Source organism: Cucumis melo, chromosome 3 (genome assembly GCF_025177605.1).
Source record: "Cucumis melo cultivar AY chromosome 3, USDA_Cmelo_AY_1.0, whole genome shotgun sequence".
NCBI lineage: Eukaryota > Viridiplantae > Streptophyta > Magnoliopsida > Cucurbitales > Cucurbitaceae > Cucumis > Cucumis melo.
The window spans coordinates 15,778,516-15,802,565 of NC_066859.1; the positions used below are offsets into that span (position 1 = coordinate 15,778,516).

Genomic DNA, 24,050 nt, shown 5'->3' on the forward strand with positions numbered 1-24,050 from the left:
CTCTTCACGTATATGGTAAATAATGTCAATGGGCCAAGTGGGAGAATGTTAGATTTATTCTTAAATATAATATTACGATTAATGTGGCCCAATTGCATTATATGTTATTTATCTCTTTTGGGCTTATTATTTTATTAGGCCCATTAGGCCCTAATCAAACACCATGATAGGTGGTGTTTATAAATAGAACCTAAGGAATCGGTCATCTGACTGCCTCATTAAGTAGTTTATTCTTCCTATCAAGAAACCTAAATTAAGTCCTAAAGGAAGGCAAGTGAGAGAAACAAAATTCCTCGAGAAGATTATCATGAATCAAGATATGTTGTTGTTTAACTAAATTTAATTTGTAAAATTATGTAGTTCAAAGATCTTGACATTTATCATTATATACAATGTTACGATTTTATTGTATTATCATGAAACTAAAGTTTACAGTGACTGGACGACCCTCTGGTGAAGAGTAAAAATTCTAATGTTTCTAGAGCACAGAGAGTCAAGTAACTTAAAGAAGTTTAGCTTTTCAAGGAGATAAGGTTGGCGTCTCAAGGAAAGTTTCTATTCGTAACTAATAGTTGGCTTACGTGTCAAGTTTGGGTTGGTTGCAGAATGCGACGAAATGAAAAGGTGACATGTGTAAAGCAGGGAAATCACCCTTAGATATGAAAGGTCATTATAAATAGGATTAAAGACCGGATGGAAAAAGGAAAGACAATTGTTAAGCATTCTACTTAGTTGTTAAGAGTAGATTTATGAAGCTAGTTGAAGGAAATCATAAAGCAAGAAGAGGAAGTTGGAAGTCAAAGGGAGAAAGAGTTGAGGCTAAAGTGTTGTTGTGAGTGCTCCTTATAAAGCAAATGTTTGTTGTAAATGATTTCATATCCTTCTAAATGAATGCATATTGTTTATCACATAAGTGTTGTAAATTATAATCTTGACAAACTGGCAAGTATCTTATGAATGTTGCATGAATAACATTCTTTTGTAATCATTTCGTTGATGTTTATTGTATCATATTTGTATTAAGTGTTGAAAGTGATATGTTAAGCTAACGCCTCGCACGTGATGTTGGTGTTGTGACGAGTAATGGTGAGTGATCTATCGCAGAACGCTGGTAGAGATCCCAGGCTTAAAGTAAGATGCTGGTAAGTGTGATTCTCAGGTCTGAGCGAGTATGAGTTTTGTTCTTGAAATTCTAGATGGTGGTGAAAGTGAATCCCAGATCTGAGCGAGAAATGATATGTGAAGACACTGGTGAAAGCAAATCCCATGTTAAAGATGAGATTGAATATTGCGAGACGCTGGTGGAAATTACAGATGAATCGCGAGATGCTGGTGAGTGTGAACCCTAAGTCTAGGCGATAGAAGAATGTCAGGTCCCGATGATGAGTAATGATTGCTCTGATTACTTGAACTACGTGTAATTGTTGTGGTAGCGTTTAAGTTTTTCCTTCCCAAGTTGTCGGGCATTGACTTATGTTTTCCTAAACCCATCACTCACCCCAAATTCTTTTTTTAAAGTTTTTAAAATTTATTTCTTTATCTTTGAATTTTCAATGTCTATTAAATGTCTCACTTTAAATTTCTCCTCTTCCTCTAAGTTCTTTTTATTTTTGAAAATTTTCGTTAACTCTCTATTGTTTCCCTTTCAAAGATTTTCAATGTCTACTTTTTTCAATCTTGTAAGTGATGTTTTTTCTTTTTTAAGTAAATTGATAATTCTAAAACCATATTTAAAATCACTTCATTTAAATCACTTGTACAAGTATAAAACCTAATATTAACATAACTTCACACTTTATAATTAAATAGTTTAGCTTAAAACACTTTTCTAAAGGTCATTCTCGAATGTGTTCTTTAAGTCTTGAATATATTTTGCAAACTAATAATAAGAATTGAAAATTACTTTTAAAGAGTGAGGAACCAAACATTAAATGTTTGATTGTATGGAAAAAAAACTTATAGGAAATTATTAGGTTCAGAAAATCAATTTTCTTAAAATTATTATTTCTAAAACACTTCCTATGTCCTTAAAGGCCCTATGATTAGACCAACAGGGGTTGAGTTCTCTTTTGCTCCAATCGATATATTTGATTCAAGGATGATTCAACTGCTATTTTTAGGAGTCTTGAGACTCCTAATAACTAAAAAAAGGATAATAACAATAATAAATAAGATACTAAAAATGCTGGATCAAACTCTAGTATAAATATAATAGACTTGCACCGTTTAGAATATAAAAGGTTTCATATTAACGAGAAATTTGAAGGTTTTAGTAATAAATTGATTTGTAACTTTTGGTATTTATAACGAATTGTGTCTTTGCGGGTTTTTAGAGATTATGAGAATTAAGTAATAATGTATGGTTTCTTAACTTTTAAAATTCTATTGTTGCATTTTGTAAGTCTATATAAAGGCATGTTTAGTTGAATCAATATATGGCTTTCTCCACACTTGGGGCACCCACACCCTTCCTCTTTTAACAAACTTATATCATAACCCTACAACAAATTTGAGAGGAAAAAATGGCCAACAATGGATGATTTCGCTTCAATTATTGATGCTTACCAAACTTAACTATGACAATTGGAACATCAAGATAAAAGTGTTACTAAGGGTATAAGACTTATGGGAGATCGTGAAGAACAGTTTCCAAGAGGTAGAAGTTAGAGTCAAACAAGTGTAAGGAGACGCGCTAAAAGAGACAAGAAAGAAGGATAGGAAAACCTTCTATATCTTGTACCAATTAGTTGACAAAGATACATTTGAGACTATTTGGATGCTGAGATATCAAAGGCAGCATGAGACAGGCTCCAATCAACTCATGAGAGTAGTTGATCGTGTTAAAAAGGCAAGATTACAAACTTTAGGTATTGAGTTTGAATCGATACAAAAGAAGGAGATACAGATGATAATGGAGTATCACACCAAAGTAATGATTGTTGCTAACCAACTAAGATGGAGTAACAAAGAAATTGAGGATGTTCATGTTATGGAAAAGATTCTATGGATCCTAAATACCAAGTTTGAGATCATTGCTACGACAATCAAGGCAACAAAAAATCTTGAGACCATGACGATTTAACAAATTATAGATAGTCTATGAAGAGAAAGAAAAAAGAAAAACGGGGCAAACGGAGATTGTTAAACAACGTCTCCAACTCAAACTCAAGAAGAAGAATAGTCATGGATGCGGAAGAGGTTGCGGTAGTCAAGCTCAGGGTGGAAGAGGTGAGCCAACCCGACGTTTCACAAAATTCAAATGAATCCTCAAGAGGAAGAGGAGGTGAAAGTCATGAAAGACGTGGTGGAAGGTATGGGAGAGATAAATCTTAGGTAAAATGTTAATCACTATAACAATAACCAATTTACATGACTTTAAATAGATGTCATTACCAATTTTCGTGACTCTTTTTTTAGTCCAGTAATCCACCATCAAGGTAATTTTATAGATGACTTTTGAAGAAAACATCATAATTACATGTTTCATGTCACGACTCTCCCCAAATGCCACTTTCTATGGCTAGATGGGGAATGTGCCGCCTAGACACTCATCGTGTATCTCACCGCGAGATGACGCGACGAACGCCTAATAAGCAGAACAATTTACTCCAACTTGTTTAATTGCTACAAAGACTTAACTCGACGCAACGAAAAAATCTGCAACCTTTAGACTTACTCCATCGCCTAACACACTTGTCACAACAAGAAAATTCATTACTAAGCGGTAAGTACAAATAATAAGCAGCGGAATAAACATAACCTCTCTTTTATTAACTTGACACTTTACACAAAGTTCAACATAACAGTTACATCCGTTTTTTTACTAGGCACAAAAATTAAAACTGAGTTCTGATCCACTTTTCTTCCTCTCTACCGCCCAATGTTGCTCCTTATGGCAAGGTATTTAGAGGTGTAAAGACCTCATTTCCATTCTTTTCCTTAGTCGCCTAACGACCATTTCAGGGACAAGCTTTAGAGCTTCCTTTCCCTAGCTCAGTTCTTTTACACTCATCGTCTTCGCCCTCTCTAATCTTAACACATCGAACGACCTTCCTTTGATCTGAGCGAGAGCTCCTGGAGTTAAGTAGTGAAGTTCTTACCTACTGACTCCTTAAACACAAGGTAGGATGACACGGCTTGGACGCCACACAAGTTTGCATAACAACCCTCCTTTCCCTCCCTTATTTGTCTTCTATGCTTGACCCATATTCCTTACTTGGCCTATCAATGCCTGACAACATGGGGAAGGAAAACTTAAACATAAGTCAAATATTTAGTGAATGATGGGTTTAGGAAAACTTTTTTAGGAAAAGTTAGAGAAAAAAAAAAACTAGAGAATTTGTATTTGTTTCAAGGGTTCTGCTAACTGCTAAGCATCCTACACCCAACCTCTAGTTGGGGTAAATCCTCCATTTGACTAGGAAAGGTTCCTTTTTTCATTATATATATATTAGAAATTGTCAAAAATAAAAAATTGGTAAAATATAAAATTTTTATGGCTAAACCTAGGTATGATTAATTTTGTCTTTTAGCATTTTGTTCTACCTAGTGTAATTAGTTTGTTTTATTTTTTCTATTTTTGATAAAACCCTATATATAATATATGTTATTTTAGTTACAACAGTAAACAAACCTTCTCTCTTATATATATATATATATTTTTTGTTAATTTACATAAATATAACAAAACTAAAAAATATTTATGATCCATATAACGAAAAAAAAAAACAAAAAACAAAATCCCATGAAGCCGAATAAAATATTTTCATAATTCCAAGTTTGCCATTATGTCACTTCTATTTCTTTTTCTTCTTCCTTCTTTGCTATTTCTTCTCTTCTAGATTTTTTCATCTCTTCTTCTAGATTTTCCTTCTTCTATTTTTAAACGATTTATTCTTATGATTAAATCTCTTATTTCATCTTTACCATTTTCAACAATTTTTTTTAAGCTATTTCATATTCCTCATATTTGGGAATATCAAGATCATTAAAATATCATTTTGACATGATCTAAACGATCGTTTATCATTGTCAACACAATCGTTTAAATTTGAAGTCATTTTCTCATCATTAAAAAGAACTACACAATTGTCTTGATATGATCTAAACAGTCGCTTACTATAGTCAATATGATTGTTTAGCATGATTAACACAATTATTTATATTTGAAGCTCTTTTTTTATCATTTAAAAGGAACTACACGATTGTGTGGATATGATCTAAATAATCACTTACCATAGTTAACACGATCATTTAGCATGGTCAACGTAATTGTTTAAAATTGAAGTATGTTTTTCATTGTTAAAAAGAACTACATGATCGTGTAGCATGACCTAAATGATTGTAGACCATTCATTTAGACTATAGTACACGATCGTTTAGAAGAACATTACTCACACATGCACGTGTGGTCAATTAATCAGGTGTTGACTGGTATAGTTTAGTATTTTCCATTGTAGACCTATAGACTTTTTTTTTTTTCGAATTATTTCGTAGAGTGTAAATATTTTACTTGGTTGTTATAGTTTTGAAAAAAATCCCTTTATTGTTTTGGTTTTTTAAATTATCATTATTGGTAGATTATCATTTTTAATTCTTTCTCTCTTGGCTTATATTAAATAATTATCTCTTGGACATGGAATGTGATTGTGAATGTTACCAACACCACTCTCTTTATCATTATCAAAATCACAAGTTTTGAAAAAGAGAAAAGTGAATTTGGTAGGTCAAGACTGATTTAGTCAATTTAAAATCAGTTGGAAAGATGATTGATAGACCTCCCTTTGCTTAATAACAACCTAGAGGGTTTGAGCAGATACCAAAATTAGAAAGATTGACTTTGGGTTTGACTTGAGAAGAACGAGGAAGGAGGGCAAATGCAAGCCCATTAGCTGCCAATAAATTTCATTTGTGGTTTTGCAGGAAACTAGCACGTGTGTCGTCGTTGTGGCCTCTCACGACCTATTTCTTAGCTTCCTCTTATTCTATCACTCCACTTTGCTTCACAATAATCACATCCCTGTCCTACGTCAAAATGAATTTTATTGTGATTGGATTGAAACTTCAAATTAAAATGTTCCTTCCTATGTATGATACTTAATTTTTTTAGTCCATCAATTTGATTGGGTTCTTAGCGATCATATCAATTAAACAATTCAATTAACTAAACGATTTTGACTATGTTGAGTTAATAAACTTGGGATGCTACAGTTTATTAATCCAAAGATTTTTAAATTCACTAATCATCGAATGCTACCACAACATCGTATCACTACTGGAAAATTGACATACAATGACAGTTAAACACTATCGTATTTAAAATTTGTGAAAATTATTTTCAGTCATTGTTTCAACGGTCATGAAAAACCTATTATGATAATTTGAAAAAATTGTCACAATAAGTGTTTTTTATGACATAAAATAAATGTCATATATTTCTAATTGTTGACAAATAATAAATATTTATGTTTTATGACAGAAATTAAATGTCACATATTCAGTATTATTAACAAATAATAAATGTCATTATTTATATTTTATGACAATGACTAACTCTCATCATTTCACGTTGCATTACTTTAATTGACCGTCAAAAATTCATTTTTGTTGACAGTTTTTTCTTTTAAATACAAATGTCATATACTCTTTTTATATTATTACATTTGTTTCTTGCTCTATTTTTTTCACAGTTCCCATTTTTCTTGCTGCCCTACTATTATACACACCAGTCCAAGTACAAAGTACTATATATATACAAATAATGAAGACAACAACATATAACAATACATGTTGTATTTCATAAGTTCAAGATTATTTTTTTTTGTTAATCATTGATTTCACCTGTATTTTTTTTTTATTGGGGGAGGGTTAGAAAAGAATTTGTTTCCTCCAATTTTGACATGAGATGCATATACAAACATAAATATAAACTTTCATAGGTAGGATACCGTTTATACAAAGAAACATACCTAAATCTACGGTAAGTTATTTTCAAACAAACTAAATATAACAAGTGTTGCAAAAAAGTTTGGCATTATCCCAACAAAAAGAAAGCACATGTACATTACTTGTTAGGTGGTTTCTTCCTTCTATATAACTGCCCGAGACATTAAAAAAACATTCATTTTAGAATTCAACCAAATACATCAAAGTCAACATCAAGAATAATAATTATATTTGCAAGGAAAACGCCTTTACCGAGCACAGATAAAAGAAATTATTATACTTAAAAGAAAATGTAATTTACCTTGACAAGAGCCTTAAAAAACTTAGTTTGAACATTTTAAAACAACCTTCAAGTACAAATAATTAAAGTTATAATAGTTCCCATTGCATTTATTGATAATTTCAAGATAAATCAAAAGAAAATACGTACACTAATAAATATATAATTTAAATAATAAACAAATATTTGAAACTAACTACAACCTTCTAGATCAACATGATCTTAAAATAGAAAAAAATGTTAACCATACGTCATTTCAACCAAACTAGTAAACTCATATCAACACAAGAATATTTATGGAGCTACAAGTTTGGAAGGATAAACCAAACATCACACCTGCAACACAAATTCTTGACCTTGTGGTGATGGTGAGGTCATATTGAACTCAAAACGTTTGTAAAACCTTTACACTATGCCCTAACTTCATAAGAACATTATACTTGTTACATTTATTACTAATAGTTGTAGGTATCGTCATTACACTTATTATTAACAAAAGTGTACTTTTAAAGCATAGAAAATACTTTTAACAAGACCAAAATGATACAAAATATACTTTAAACCACAATAGTCAAATATGTATTTTGGTAGGGATGTAGAAACTACTTACCTAAATTGAAGTCCACACTTTTCAATCCAAAAATCTACTTCCTATACTTGGATGACTTTTTTGATTGGTTCTTGAAGTGAAAGAAAAATCAATGTTAAATGAACTCAACTTGCAAGAGTACCTTGAACTTGATGAGAAAAGACACAAGGCATCACAAGCTTCTTAATTTGGAGAATATATCTTGTCATTCAACTCCCACAAAGAGGTCTCTATCGTATAAGAAAACACCGACAATAATGCGAAAGTACTTTGTCATAGTGCTTCAGATAATGTTTAATTTTTGAAGTCATTGAAAAGGAAAACATATATAATATCATTGGTTTTTAACCCATTAGTAAATGGAACCTGTAAGCCTTAAACCTTACATTGGTACACAAGTCAGCAGCGGCGGTGGAGGGGGAAGAGAGTTTTTGTTGATGCTTGCTTACACTCATTCAAACATTTCTTATAAGATTAATAAGACAGTAATTAATAGTAAAAAAATAATTAGTGTCTAACCGTCCTATGTTTCCAACCCAGAATAAACCCACTTTAAAATTTGGCACCAAAACTTGAAGAAATTCAAAAACAGAAGTAATTAAGCTTCTGGTACAAACAAACATAGGTGTACAAATCTAACTTTACCAAAACCCCGAAGTCTTAAAATCAGATGTTTCATTTATTAAACCAACCTAAAAAAAAAAGCCACGTTGAAATATCAATAATGATAAAAAAGAAAATGTGGATAGTACAATTCAATACAACTAACTATTTTTTTCATTTGTACCGCAAAGTTGATCCACAATCTCATATATGTATACAGAAAATATTGTTCGTAAACAGAAAGAAGCGATAATAAAACCAGATTGAAAGATATGTCATTGAGTGCAATGTTGATGTCTGAACTTATTTCAAAATTCCAACTTTTCCCATCAGCGCTTCATTCAATCACGTTTCTTCCTTCATTCTGGCTCACCCTTTTCAATTCCCATTTCATGTTTGCTTTTTCCACTATTATTTTTTTTTTTTCAATCTAAGTGAAGTTTGAGATGTTACTCAATTACTCTGTTTAAAGGGGAAATTGCCAAAAATAGCTTAAAAAAGGAGTGTTAAATGACTTTTGGGATAGTTTTTGAAAATAAAGAGTTTTAGGACAATTTATGTGTGAATGGACAAAAATGTCCTTCATTAAATTTCTCCTTCTCCTTCCCTTTCCCTTCTCTTCCACGTAAAAGCTTTCAACTTTCGCTTTCCCTTCTCTTTCGCGTAGAGTTGTTTCCTTTTCCATTCTCTTTTGTGTAGAACACCTGAAGTAAAAAAAAAAAAAAAATCGCTCTGCTCCGATACTTTGCTCTGCTCTAATGTCGTTCGAAGATACTCCGACCATTCGTCTCTTGTCGTTCGTCGATCCTCTAGTGCATTTCGTCGCTCCTTCTTTTCAAACCATTCAATCAACTTTGAGCGTTTTCTCTTATTTCGGTGAGTTTCATCTCTAACCCATTTTTAATTTATTTGCTGTAAATATTTGGTTTAGGTATTTGTTGCGAGTTTCATCCGTAAATGTCTGGTTTAGGCTATTTTGGAATGGAATTATTTGCTGTAAATTAGTTTAGTCAAAGTTTGGTTTAGGTTCTTAGAAAGTTCAATGGGTAGTGAAAAATGAATTGAAGTAAAAGATTTAGTTTGCAAGAGTGCACTTGCAAGGAGTTTCAAGCTGAGCAACTACCATGCTCACATGTCATTGCTGCAGCACGAGATCGCAATATAAATGTTTATAGATTATGTGTTAATTATTACACCAATGAATGTTTGTTGGCAGCATATGCGGAGGCCGTCTACCTAATTGTAAATCAGTCAGCTTGGAAGACAAGCGAAGACTATCTACATATGATTGTTTTACCTCCGAAAGTAGTCAAAAGAGTTGAAGTAAAGAGATAGGTCACAACAGATTAACGTGTACTAATACAATTTCATATACCGAGAAGTCCAGCATACAAATTTAAAAATTTCTCTACCAATGTACTAATTATTACACTAATTAATGAATGTTCCTTTTCTTTCAATTTGTTATTTATCTATCTGGATGTGTTTTCTTAATGATGTCTCCAAACATTCTTACTTTATGTGCTTCTAGATAGATGAAGAAGACGAAAATAACAGCTGGCTTATTCATTTAGGAACACAAAAAACACAAACGTATTGACACAGATTTTAATTTGTTTAATATACAAACTGGCTTCACGATCGTTTAAATATAACTAAACGATCGTTTAAATATAACTAAACGATCGTTTAAAATAACTAAACGATCGTTTAAAATAACTAAACGATCGTTTAAAATAACTAAACGATCGTTTAATTGTATTAAACGATCGTTTATATATTTCACACGACTATTCGTTTAGTTTGTAATTCTTTAATTTATATATTTTTTAATTCTTTGCTACTCAACTGCTTTAATTTATATATTAAGCGATCGTTTATATGTAATCACACTAATGTAAAAGATCGTGCATATATCTTTAAGCGATCGTTTAGTAAAGTCTAAACGATTTTCTTAATAAACATAAAAAATATTAAGCGATCGTTTACCTACAAGTAGTTTTGCAAACAAATATGATATTTGAATGTCATCAATTGACCATTCATAAACTACGTTTATTCTAATTTATATAACATCTATACTTGTGCATTATAGAGAAGAATCGATACATATTTTGCAACATACATGATATACAACTCCTACAAATCTCGCAACAAAGTTCAATACATAGGAGTGTTGGTCCATAATCGAAATGCCAATTGTTTTCTAAAGTAGGACATGTTTTCTTGACATAATGTATCTAAATCAAAACCAGCAGCTATGTACTCAAAATACTTAATGGTGAATACGCCACAATCACTATTATTTCGTTGTAGTGGAATGGAGTCGACAATGATAACTGGCCAAGGATGAGAAGGATTAATCTTGTATGCGGGTCCATCAGTCGATGTCGATGTCATAATTGAAGCCTGAACAAAAAGGAACAAATGAAATAATAATTGCATAAGAGACTGACTAAACATGTCATAACAGCATGGTGAAAGTTAAAATAAATAGTGAAAGTTTGGAAGGTGCGAGATACATTTGAGATAAACCACGAGGGCCTAAGAGACTTAACAAACATCAATAGAATCACTCCAAATGGATTAACAGGGGTACCAATTTCATTTTGAAATAAATAGTGAAAGTTTGGAATGTGCGAGATGTGTGCGAGATACGCTCGAGATACATGCGAGATAAACCATGAGGGCCTAAGAGACTTACTAAACATCAATAGAATCACTCCAAATGGATTAGCAGGGGTACCAATTTCATTTCGAAATAAATAGTGAAAGTTTGGAATGTGCGAGATGTGTGCGAGATTCGTGCGAGATAAACCATGAGGGCCCAAGAGACTTACTAAACATCAATAGAATCACTCCAAATGGATTAGCAAGGGTACCAATTTCATTTCGAAATAAATAGTGAAAGTTTGGAATGTGCGAGATGTGTGCGAGATACGTGCGAGATAAACCATGAGGGCCTAAGAGACTTACTAAACATCAATAGAATCACTCCAAATGGATTAGCAGGGGTACCAATTTCATTTCGAAATAAATAGTGAAAGTTTGGAATGTGCGAGATGTGTGCGAGATACGTGCGAGATACATGCGAGATACGTGCGAGATACGTGCGAGATAAACCATGAAGGCCTAAGAGACTTACTAATTTCCAGCAAATAAGTCGATTCCAAAAAAGCCTAAACCAGATGGATGAAACTCACAACAAATACCTAAACCAAACATTTACAGCAAATAAATTAAAAATGGGTTAGAGATAAAACTCACTGAAATAAGAGAAAAGACTCAAAGTTGATTTAATGGTTCGAAAAGGAGAAGCAACGAAATGCAATGGAGGACCAATGAACGGCAAGTGATGAACGATCGAAGTATCTTCGAAGAGTAGAGTGTAGGAATAGAGCGGGAAATTTCAAAAGCCAACAAAAGACGATTTTTTTTTTTTACTTGAGGTGTTCTACGCGAAAGAGAAGGGAAAGAGAAACAACTGTACGCGAAAGAGAAGGGAAAGCCAAAGTTGAAAGTTTTTACGTGGAAGAGAAAGGAAAGGGAAAGAGAAATTTAATGAAGGACATTTTTGTACATTCACACCTAAATTGTCCTAAAACCCTTTATTTTCAAAAACTATCCCAAAAGTCATTTAACCCTCCTTTTTTAAGTTATTTTTGGCAATTTCCCCTGTTTAAACAGAACAGAAAACATGGGGGGAAATAAAGATTTATTTATTCCATGTGTGTTTATGGGGGAAACAGCAGGGGAAGGCCTAAATTTGCTAAGTAGAAAAAAAGTTGAGGGTATGGTATTAACATACAAAGTGTGGTACGGAATATGGATATGTTATATATATCAGCCTTTCTTGGATGCAGGTTGCTTCTAGGAATTGAAGTAGACGGCGGCAGCAGGAAGTCCGAGGGCATTCTGTGAGGCGAATTGTCGAGTGTTGAAATTGCTGCGGGTGGTGGGTGGTAGAATAACGCACAATTCAGAACCCGCTAATTCAAAAACATTTCAAAGGAATTCAAGAAACTACCTTCTTGATCCTCTCGAAAGCCGATACAACCGCCTGCCAGTTCTCTGGATCTGTCTCAATAACCTTGCCAAAGCCATTTCGTGCTTTATCCTCTCTTCATGCCAATGGGAACGATACTCCACGCTGTCATCTCCCTCCATCCATCTCGCCCTCTCATCCGTCTTCTCCTTTAACCTCCTCCCATCATCCAATTTCACAGTCAAAACCCTTCTGTGAAACTCCACACCGTCAAATTCAATGGCCTTAATGGTCGACTTGGCTGCAGTTGGCCCATCGTATATGATGAATCCGATTGTCAGCAGCGGGACGCTGAGTTCTAGTTGTCGTTGGCTTCGAAGAGAGTCAAAGAAAAGAGGAGGAGGAAGAGCAGGTTACCGACAGCGTGGATTGATGGAAGCTGCGGCGGTGGAAGGAGCTGGAGTCGTCGACGTGCAGCGGTGTGAGCTACGGCTTCGTATTTGGAAATTTCACGGGAAAGGGAAGAAGAAAGGAAAAAGAATCATGGGAAATAAAGAGAAATGAAAGGAAATTTAGGAAAGAAAGAGAGTTTTTTTTGCTTTTTTTTTTTTGAGAGAATGAGAAAGATTGAGATTTTTTTTTTCTTTTTAGGTAGAAAAGAGTAAATTTGGAGGAAGTGTATAAGATACGAAATGAAATAATGCTTGTAATTTTATTTTTTATATTCAATAATATTTAAAAATTGTCATAGATTCATGGGGTGTTTTTAAAATATAAAAAATGGCAAAATATTTACGTTCTATGAAGCAATTCAAAAAACGAAAAAAGAGCAGATACCCACCATGTAATATATTTGCGATTGTTTAGATATGACTACAATTTATTCGTCATCGTTTAAATATGGTTTAATATATACACGATCGTTTAGATATGGTTCAATATATGACTATAATTTATACGTTTTAGATATGACTATAATGCGATCGTTTAGATATGACTATAATTTATACACGATCGTTTAGATATGGCTACAATTTATACGCGACCGTTTAAATATGATTACAATTTATACGCGAATATGATTACAATTTATACGCGATATATGACTACAATTTATCTTTTCAATTTCATTGTTTAATTTTGTTACACGATCATCTAAATGATTTTTTTTTAAATTTGGTACGCGATTTTTTTAATTCTTTTGGTACCGACCGTTTAGATTTATTTACACGATTGTTTACTTTTAAAACGATAGTTTACATTGGTTACTTCAATCTAAATGATTTTTTTTCAAGATTCTTTATACACAATTTTTTATTTTTATACACGATCTTTTACATTCGGCTACTCCAATCAAATGATTTTTTTTTCAAAATTCTTTATACACGATCTTTTAGATTTTGCTATTTTTGTTGTACACAGTGCTAACTGTTTAGGTTTGGTTATCCAAATGTAAGTGTGTAAAAAAGAAGAAGAAGAAAGACGATGGAAAGAAATTGCAACGAAAGAAAGAAGAGGAAAAGTAGAAAAACGATGGAAAGAAATCGAAGTAAAAAAAATCGAAGAAGAAAAACGATGAAAAGATTAAACGATATAAATAAATAATTGAAAAATAAGAAAGATGATGGAAAAAAATCGCAGACAAGAAAAAGAGATAAGAAGAAGATGAAATCATCGAGGAACACGAAATAACAGGAGGAGGAAGACTAATCGCGAGGAAGAAAAAAAAGAGGGAAGGACAAACTTGGAATATTTAAAAAATAGCTAGCTTTATGGTCTTTGTTACACGGGCCGTAGATAGTTTACATTTTTGTTACATTTATGTAAGTTTTACTAGATCTATGATACTTAAAAATGGTTATAAATTTTCAAATCTGAAAAATTCTTTTTTTTTTTTGGCAAAAAAAGTACTTGCTTTCTTAGCGTTTATGATATTTTTTTCACCCTTCAACCTCAATTTGGATATATCCAAACAATCTAATAATATACACAAGCATGCTTTAGTTCTTGCTCTTGTGAGATTAACACATCGACATGTTAGGCATCTCTAGCATTCAAAAATTCTAAGAGAATTGGCCAATAACTCTAAGTTAAAATCGAAGTAATGAAATTCCTATAGCGGAAGCGTATGAATGTTCTGTAAAATGAATTTAATTTGGAAACCACAAAACTCAGAGAAACACAAAAATTAAAACTCAACATGATTTTCTAAAGAGGAAACGAAAAAAAAAAAATCTAATATTTGTAGATTCCTTCCAAGAACACCACAAAGCTTTCCTTGTTATTCTCAAGGTGAAAATCACACAGAGAGTTGTGTGGGCTTCTATGATATTGATTTGGTAAAGGAAAATTTTGAGAGATTTGGAGATCAAATTAGAGATCGTGAAAAAAAATAGAGGAGAGGTGAAAATTAAAGGAAAAAAAAAAAGTTCTATGTATCTTGACCATTTGAGAGGGATGGAGGGAGAAGTTATCAAATAACTCCATCGCTCTCCCTCTACTAACGTAGAATAACTCCAAGCATATTTACGATCCGTGTAACAAAATACCCAAAAAATATTTACGGCTTGTGTGACAAAAAACAAAAGCCCATAAAATCAGTAAAATATTTTTCATAATTTTCAGATTTGTCCTTGAATATTGCAGACAATTCGTGATTTCTCTTTCTACTCCTTTGATTCTTCCTTCTTTGTATTTCCTTATTTTCTAGATTTTTCATCTCCAGATTTTTTTTCTTATATTTTTAAGCTATATTTATTCTTTTGTTTAAATCTCCTATTTCTTTTTCATCATTTTCGACAAGATTCTTTAAAGTCATTTCACGATTGTTTCAATATTCTTCATCATCTTCCTCATATTCAAGACTATCAAGATCATTTCAATATCATTTTAAATGATCAATACAATCGTTTACTATTATCAACACGATCGTTTAATTTTGAAAATTTTTTCCCGTTTTTTGTAATGAACTACATGATCATGTTGACATGATCTAAATGATCACTTACCATAATCACCATAATCAATACAATTGTTTAGCATGGTTAACACGATCACATTTACCATGGTCAACAGGATCATTTTAATTTGAAGTCTTTTTCCCATCAGTTTAAAACGAATTACACGATCATGTTGATATGATCTAAATAATCATTTATTATAGTCAACATGATCGTTTAACTGATGAAAAGACAAGCCATAGCAATGGAAGAAAATTCTAAAGAAATACTCTAATTTCATCTAATTAACATAAAATTGAAAATTAAGCAAAAATATAATTTCAAGAACACTAACCTTTGAATTAGAATTCTCCTTCGGTTCATGATCCTTTTTGTTGATGCTCAAGCCATAGATGACCACAAGAGTCTTTTCTACTATTATCTGACTTTAGAATGCAATTGCGGGATCAAATTAGTGATCAATTTACGGAGTATTTAGAGAAAATGAAATTATGAACTCTGCATAATTTCTTTTTGAATTCTTCAACTCTTCTCATCCAATCTCCACTGATAATGCTCTTAAATTGAGCAATCACTTCAGGATTTATATTGCAAATCAATGTGATTAAGGCCATGGGTATGGTCCATGGACCAAACCAGACCCATGTCCATAAAAGCCCACCAGGGAACTCTATAAATAGAGGAGTTCTCTTCGTTTGTGCGGTTAGAAAATTTTCACTGTAAAAAGTCTAGAGAGAATTATCTTAAAGAGCTAGAAGACTTCCCAAATTCTGAAGTCGATCGCCCTCAAAGATTGAAGCTCCTTTGAAGATATAAGTTTTTTTCCAAGACTCCAATTTTAAGAATATCACGTGTTTCGCTTCTTCAAATCAAGCGTGAGCATCCAGCCGAGAGAGAATAAGAGGATCAAATTCTAGAGATCGAACCATATCGCATCAAATCAACGTAACGACAACACCAACATAAGTTAACCCCACGAACCAAATTTCTCTAGAAATCTTATATGAATAAATTGGCACGCTTAGTAGGACATCTCTACCTTTCATCTCTCTCTCGTCATCCAAATCTACGAGAAAATCAATGGCATCAAAGAAGGCTACATCCAAATCTTCTGTTGCAAGCGATGCTTACACAGGACCCATCACTCACAGTTTTTCTAAGGGAATCACCCAGGAGCAAGATCAAGGTTCTTCCATCGCGCAGAGCATTCTTAAGCAATTAATGGAGTCTCATAAAGCTGGGATTGTCCTAAAAGAAAATTCTTTGTATGATAATTCTGATTCTGCCTCTAGCAAGTCAAAGAAAAAAGCACACTCTGACGTGATGTCTATCATGATGGCTGATATAACGGTCGAGGCTGCCATGACAGAGATGGAGAGGAAAATTAACCTCTTAATAAAGGTTGTGGAGGAATGAGACCACGAAATCACAACTTTGAGAGAGCAGATGTAGACTCGTGAAAACTGCTGAGTCAAGTTAAACTCATGTTGTCAAAGCTACTGATAAAGGGAAGAATGTGGTGCAAGAAAACCAACTATAACAACAATCAGCTTCTATTGCTTCTCTCTCAGTTCAATAGTTACATGATATGATCGCAAATTCCATTAGAGCTCAGTATGGAGGACCACCGCAAACTTCTGTCATGTACTCTAAGTCGTACACCAAGAGAATCGACAGCTTGAGAATGCCACTTGGGTACCAACCTCCAAAATTTCAGCAGTTTGATAGAAAGGGCAACCCAAAGCAGCATATTGCCCACTTTGTTAAAACATGTGAGAATGCAGGATAAAAAGGAGACAAGCTTTTCAGGCAGTTCATTCCAAGCTTGAGAGGAAATGCTTTCGAGTGGTACATCGATTTGGAGTCGGAAGTCATTGACAGCTGGGAACAACTAGAAAAGAAGTTTCTCAACCGTTTCTATAGTACTAGGCGTACCGTGTGCATGATGGAGCTTACAAACACAAAACAACGAAAAGGAGGGCCAGTCATTAAAGGCCTTTAATGTCACTTGGCAACCGACATCTTTGTGAGCGTTATTAAAGGCCTTTATTGTCGGTTGGGCTTTAATATCGGTTTAAAAATGACATTAAAGGCCTCTTTAATGTCGGGTTAAAAACGACATTAAATGCCTTTAATGTCAGTTTTCAACCGACATCTTTGATGGTGTTATTGAAGTCCTTTAATGTCAGTTTAAAAATGACATTAAAGGCCTATTTAATGTCGGTTTGTCAGTTTTCAACCGACATCTTTGATAGTGTTATCGAAGCCCTTTAATGTTGGTTGAACTCTGATGTCGGTTTAAAACCGACATTAAAGCCTAGTTTTTACAAATTTATTTTTATTTAATACCGACATTCGACCTCTTTTGTACTTGAAGGAATTACACAAATTTCCTTTAGGGTGGAATAGCTAATTTACTTGCAAAAAAGCATTAATACTTACAAAAAAAAAAATACCTCACGTTTAAAAGGAATAATACTTACCTAATGTTTGGCTCATAGTTTTCATGAAGGTTTTTTTTTTTTTAATTTTTTCAAAAGTAAAGCATAAAAGAGAATTTTCTGAACTATGGAAAAGCTTGTGATTGAACCTTCAAGCATTTAGCAACAAATGTTTTCCAATTTAGAGATTTGTGTAAAGAACCCATATGAAATCCATATTCATTCGCCAAATAAAGTCACAAATTAGCGAACATCACTCAATCTCCATCTACCTACTAATTCAGCTGAAGCAATTATCTACTAATTAAATGGTGAAGAGATTTTGGCATCTAACCCTTAAATCGAGGAACCCAATTTTGTATCTATTAATTAAACTATGGTAGAATTTCTACAATCTAAGCAATCCTCTTTTAATCACCAAATAGGTAGAATTTCATTAAAATTAACCCAACTAATTACCTCTTGTTGAGATCTCAGGTACTATCACTTGTACGAAATTTGAAGCTTGATTTCAAATGGGTTCTTTAAACTTTGAAGTGAGTGGTCTATATTTCCTATAAACATAACAAAAGCCACATTACAGAGAATATGAGGAGGTGATTATTGAAGGTGAAAAGGAAATTAAACCATCATCAACTTTTGAGAATGAGTCTATAAAAAACTTTAACAACCATCAATTTCATCTCCACTTTTTAAATCTGTACTGGAAGCTAACATATGATTCATCAGTTACAAAGAACAAGACAAAATTTGATAAAAAAAAAAAGTGACAATCGTATCTCATTATATGTAAGCTCAGAATCCAACAATGAATTTTGATTCTAAAAAATGGATGGAATACAATACGGATTATATATTCATGAAGATGAAGATGATATGCAAATAAGAAGCATCTTCAGAAGCCAAAAGACTGAACTCTATTCTAAGATAGCAAGTACCTAATCATATTCCAAAGCCAAAAACTACTCTAATCTTGTGGAATATAAGATCCCACCAGCCCCTTACCATGTTCACCACCATAGTTCCGTTCCCATATCTAATTCAAACCAAAAGATGAACAATGATTAGAAAACACCAACTTCACAGTGGTAATTAAACAAATATCAATATTAGCATAATGATTAGTTTTCTTTCTTTTTTATTTTCCTTTTCATCAAAAAGTTACTAGTAACAGCAACCCATGAAGATAAAGTTAAGGAAACAAAATTTCACGCCTAACTTCATACAAAAAAAAAAAAAAAAAAGACATAAAGGAAAATATAGATGCTAATGTCAAATACTAATAGCTCTTAAACTAATTCATCGTGCTTAGCGTTGTCTAAAAGTTCAACAATGACTTATAGTAGACTACCAGCAAAGTATGCTCTTCAAAAGTGGAGATGAACTCAGTGACTATTAGTTGTAAAGCTTCTTCGCATCCAAAAGATTACAATATCTTCAAGGTGCTCTAACCTTTTATAACTTAAGTTTGATATTTGTAATAATTGATATATGTCTTTGTCTTCCACGTTGTAGTATGCTAGAGGAGTCATTTCTTCAAGGTGCTTTAACTTCTATCTGCATCATTCTAAAATAAATAAAAACACACCGATCAAAATCAAAACAAGTAATAAAACTTCAACAAGAAATTGAACTACAAATTCATTAGTTCTAATTGAAAGTGGTTGAGCCTCATCAAGTCAAATATTATTTGTTTCTTCAGTAAACTTTTTCTTAATAGGGATATTTTTGATTGATTCTGATAGACCACAAAACAAAATTCAAGTTCAATTAGGGATATTCTATTAAAAGTAATATCATGAGAAAATGAAGACAAAAATAAATAACATTATAAGCCCTACCACTTTCTTCTTCACGTCGGAATAACATTAGGATGCTGCTAACATTGAGATCGACATACTTCACACTGTTAAATCGAACAAATGTGAGCGAAAATAGATCAATTACAAAGCCTTTGGAAGAAATACCATCTCTAATGAGAATATCTTCAGCTGGAAATCGTTCAAGGTATTCAATAACTGCCAACATTGAATTCAATGGGCGACTTCATAATCGTTCAAGGCGTTCAATGAGCGGTGCTTTGAATGCAGATCTGGCCACGAGCTTTAACCAGATCCAAGATTACGAGATAGACACGGCTGAGCACGGTGATGGCGATGGTTGGGACGGACCTTCTAGTGGCAAGCACAAAAGCAGTGGTGGGTTGGATGACTACTGAGCATGGGTGGGTTTACGGTGGTGGCGAGCACAGCGACGATGGATTTCTTCTAGTGGTGGTTCAACGACGACAAGGTTGGGCACGTGGTGGTTCGACGACAACAACGCTGGGCACGAGGGATCACAGTGTTGGGTTCAACGATGACTGAGCACGGGTTGGCTTGATGGATTTCTTGCGGCTGTTGTTTAAAGTAGTGTTAGGGATCGAAGGCGTAAGACGAAGATTGAGAAGAGTAGGATAGAAATTGAGAAAGAGAGGGATTGTAAAATCATATGGCTTGGAGAGAAAAAAGTAAAGTAAGAGAGAGAAACCATTAATATTTTACAAAATTAAAAAAATAAAATAAAATAATAAATGAACTTTGATGTTGCTTTTAAAAATAATGTCAGTTTTAAACCGACGTTAAAGAGGGAGCTTTAATGTCGGTTTAAAACTAACATTAAACATCCACTTTTTGAAAAGCGACATTAAAGCTCATTTTTCATTTTTTCCACATGACTTTAAAACCCAAATTTCTTCTAGTGATTACAAATAAATTGGCAGGACATTTACTAAAATAATTGTAGTTGGGATTAACTAAAAGTTGACATGTGTCCCAAATTAAATTTAAAGACAAATTGGACAATTCTGATGTCACATATCTTTATTATGACAATTGGATCAAATTAATTATTTTGGTTCAATTAAATATAATTTATTTCGACTAAAATTTAATTGAGCAAAAAAAAAAAAAAACTTAATTTAGTCCAAAAATAAATATGACTTAATTTACTCCTAAGTCTATAAAAGCCCACAAGGGAACTCTATAAATAGAGAAGTTCAGAGGTCCTAGAGGACCAAGAAGTAGAAGACTTCCCAACTCCGAAGCTCATTTAAAGATACAAGCTTTTTTCCAATACTCCAACTTCAAGAACATCACATGCTTCGGTTCCTCAAACCAAGCGTGAGCATCCGACTAAGATAGAATCAAAAGATCAAATTTTAGAGATCGGACCACATCACATCAAATCAATGTAACTACAACACTAAGATAAGTTCAACTTCACGAACCAAATTTCTCCGAAAATCTTCGAGATGTCAGCGAATTGAAGCTAAAAATTTAAACTTCGTAAAGCATGTCTAAAATAACCCTAGATCACATAAAAAGAAGTACATATAATTGATTTGGAATTGAACGTTTAAAGTTTTAAAGTTGCAATATGCGTTTGAGATGTTTGCGATATTAAACAAAAAGTAAAAAAAAAAAAAAAAAACCCATTAAACATGTAATAAATCCGTATAGAATATTTTTAAAACACCTAAACACACAAAATTTATATGGGATTAAAAACTTCAATTTTCGGTGTGACGAGATAGATCTAAGATGATTGTGAGATAAATAATTGTAACTAAAATGTTAATAAAACATGTTTAAAATCACCATAAAAATTTTTAAAACACTTAAAAAACGCATATAAAATTTATTTGAGATTTCAAATTTCAATTTTGAGAGTTGCAATATGCGAGATAATTGATTTGGAGTTTGGTATCTTTATTTTTTAAGTTGCGAGATACTGTGGAGATGTGTTTGCGAGATTAGTTAAGTTTTTTCTTTTCTTAATTTATGAGATTTTAATTTAAAAATTTATCATGGATTAAAAAGTAGAATAGTTGGGTTTTTAAAGTTGTGCATTTCAAATTTGGATATGGTGAGATATAATTAATGTAGATTTTGATACTAAAACCTTCTTAAAATCGTGCAGGCACTGTAAATCAAACATATATCAAAGAAAATACAACAAACCGATAGACTATTAATTCAACCACTTAGTTGAATCACAAAATACAATCTCACTGCTTTCCAACAAAGCCTACAAATTAAGACCATTCATCCAACACTTCAATTCAAACTACAGTCCAAGATATATAAATAATATAAAAAAATCAGAAATATTAGAGACTCTATTTTTCTTTTTTGTTCTTGACGTGGATGAAAAAAACATACCCTCCGTTCTCCATTTCAAACCATTGTCTAAATAATATATATATATATATATATATATATATAACATACCAACATTCTTCTTTCTCCGATTCTCCTATATACTCGATATACAGAATAAAAAAAATTAAAAACAGAAAAATCCAAAAGAATAAACAAATTACAAAAAATTTAGAGCCGACCTTCCAGCATTTTTTAGTGAAAGTCGAAATTGCCCAAAAAAACATCATTCTCAACCCGACAGGAGATATAAGTTTGTTTGAGTCGCTGCTGATTTATTTGCATTATTATATTGTTTCTTATTTAACAAAGAATCATCGTCTCTCGAACTTATTAAGTTGTTGTTCTTTTAGCGGGAAAGAAGAATAAATGTTGATCCCTGGGAGCAACTGTGTTCCACTCGTTGTTGAATCTGTCTTCCACAGCCCATAAGTCGAAAAAGTCATGAGCCCCGTCAATGAACTATTTCATCCCCATTGGGAAGGGAGCTTACTGCGTGCGGATGGGTGGAGCGAAAAGAGACCATTAGACTCATCAATCTCCATCCAAGCTATAGACGGCCCCCCCCCCCCCCCCCCCCCATTATTCAAGTTATTAGTATCCTTACCTTCAACTGCTTAACTTTCTTAAGAACATTCTTGGTTTTGAAACACAATACTTATTGTAACATAATTTCCTAGTTGCTACTACTTCTTTGACATTTTAAACTTTCACTACACATTGTAATTAGCATTTTCTTTTAAGGTTTTCAATTGTACTTTCATGTTTTAAACTAACGACACAACTTCTACTGAAACATAAATAAAAGATGAGAAGTCCATATTTTCACTCTAAATAAGTCTTGATAGATTCCGAATTAAGAATAGCTACAATTCTTTTGCAGCATTATACTAAGGTTTAGGTTCTAGAGTCCTTTTTGTTTTTTATCCATCAAAAGGCGAAGGCCACGCTGGGTGCTTGTTTTTCTTAACAAGCTTCTATTCATGGACTTATAAAGAATCCATAAGTTGATTAATGGACATTGTACTCAAATCTTTTGATTTTTCAATAGCTACGACGATGAAATTGAATTTATCATCCAATGAGCAAAATATCTTTTCTACTACTTGCTTATCACTTATTGTCTCAACATTTCTTTTCATTTCAGGTACTGCTGTTATCAATCTTGAAGTATAATATGAAACTAATTCAAACTTCTTATATGCAGTGATTTATAATCACCTCTAAATTTTTGAATGCCAACCTTGATCTACGCTCCTTTATACGTATTCTCCAAAATTTTCTATGCTTGATGTGTAGTGGTTGCTCTAGAAATCTTCTTAAAATTTGAATCATCAATGACTTGATGAATGATGGTAAGAGCCTTTTGATCTTTCCTTTATTGTATTTTGTAAAGTTTCTCCTTGACCTTAACTTAAAGTTGTATCACTTTCTGGTTCTTCATAACTATATTATTAACAATGTCTCACAGAAGCAAGTAGAGCTTTCATATATTTGAATACACCAAATGCTATAATTTCTTTCGCAAGTCAAGGTATTTGGAAGGGAACTAAATTGTTGTTTGTCATTTGCAAAAACAATTTTTTAAACTCGATCACTCCAAACTCATGCTCTCTTACCACTTGGTTGGAAACTTGTGATGAATGCCCCAAATAAATAATCACAAAATAGAATATAATTTTGAGAGAAGAAATAAAAAACTTATCGTAAGACTTTAACTCTTTATGTGTATTCTTATTCAAACTTAAGATGATTTAGATTATAACATTATTTCAATCCTATCATGTCACGAGCATAACTCATATCATAATTAAACACAACAATTTAAATACTACGAAACTCTTACTAAATTAACTCTAACATTTTACTTACATCATTTAACTTAATTTACCAAATTCTCATAAATCAATTCACATATAAATTATTTATTTAAAAACATATATAATTTTGAACGATAACACCCTTGCTAGGGCATCAAAGTGTTCTCTTTTTTTTTTTTTTTTTTTTTTTTTTTTTTAAGCTTCAGCTAGCCTCTGGGGTCAATTCGT

General features: G+C 32.6%; 2 long non-coding RNA genes across 2 annotated transcripts; one reads left to right on the top strand and one right to left on the bottom strand.

Annotated features, from left to right (window-relative positions):
- Positions 1 to 8,889: 8,889 nt before the first annotated feature.
- LOC127148537 (uncharacterized) lies at positions 8,890 to 9,877 on the top strand. Its single transcript, XR_007819576.1, has 2 exons — positions 8,890 to 9,293; positions 9,634 to 9,877. It is a non-coding gene; the product is annotated as an uncharacterized LOC127148537 (long non-coding RNA).
- Positions 9,878 to 12,117: 2,240 nt separating this feature from the next.
- Positions 12,118 to 13,016, bottom strand: LOC107992307 (uncharacterized). The gene is made up of 2 exons (XR_001764830.2): positions 12,445 to 13,016; positions 12,118 to 12,363 (listed from the first exon to the last, which is right to left on the bottom strand). It is a non-coding gene; the product is annotated as an uncharacterized LOC107992307 (long non-coding RNA).
- Positions 13,017 to 24,050: the final 11,034 nt, after the last annotated feature.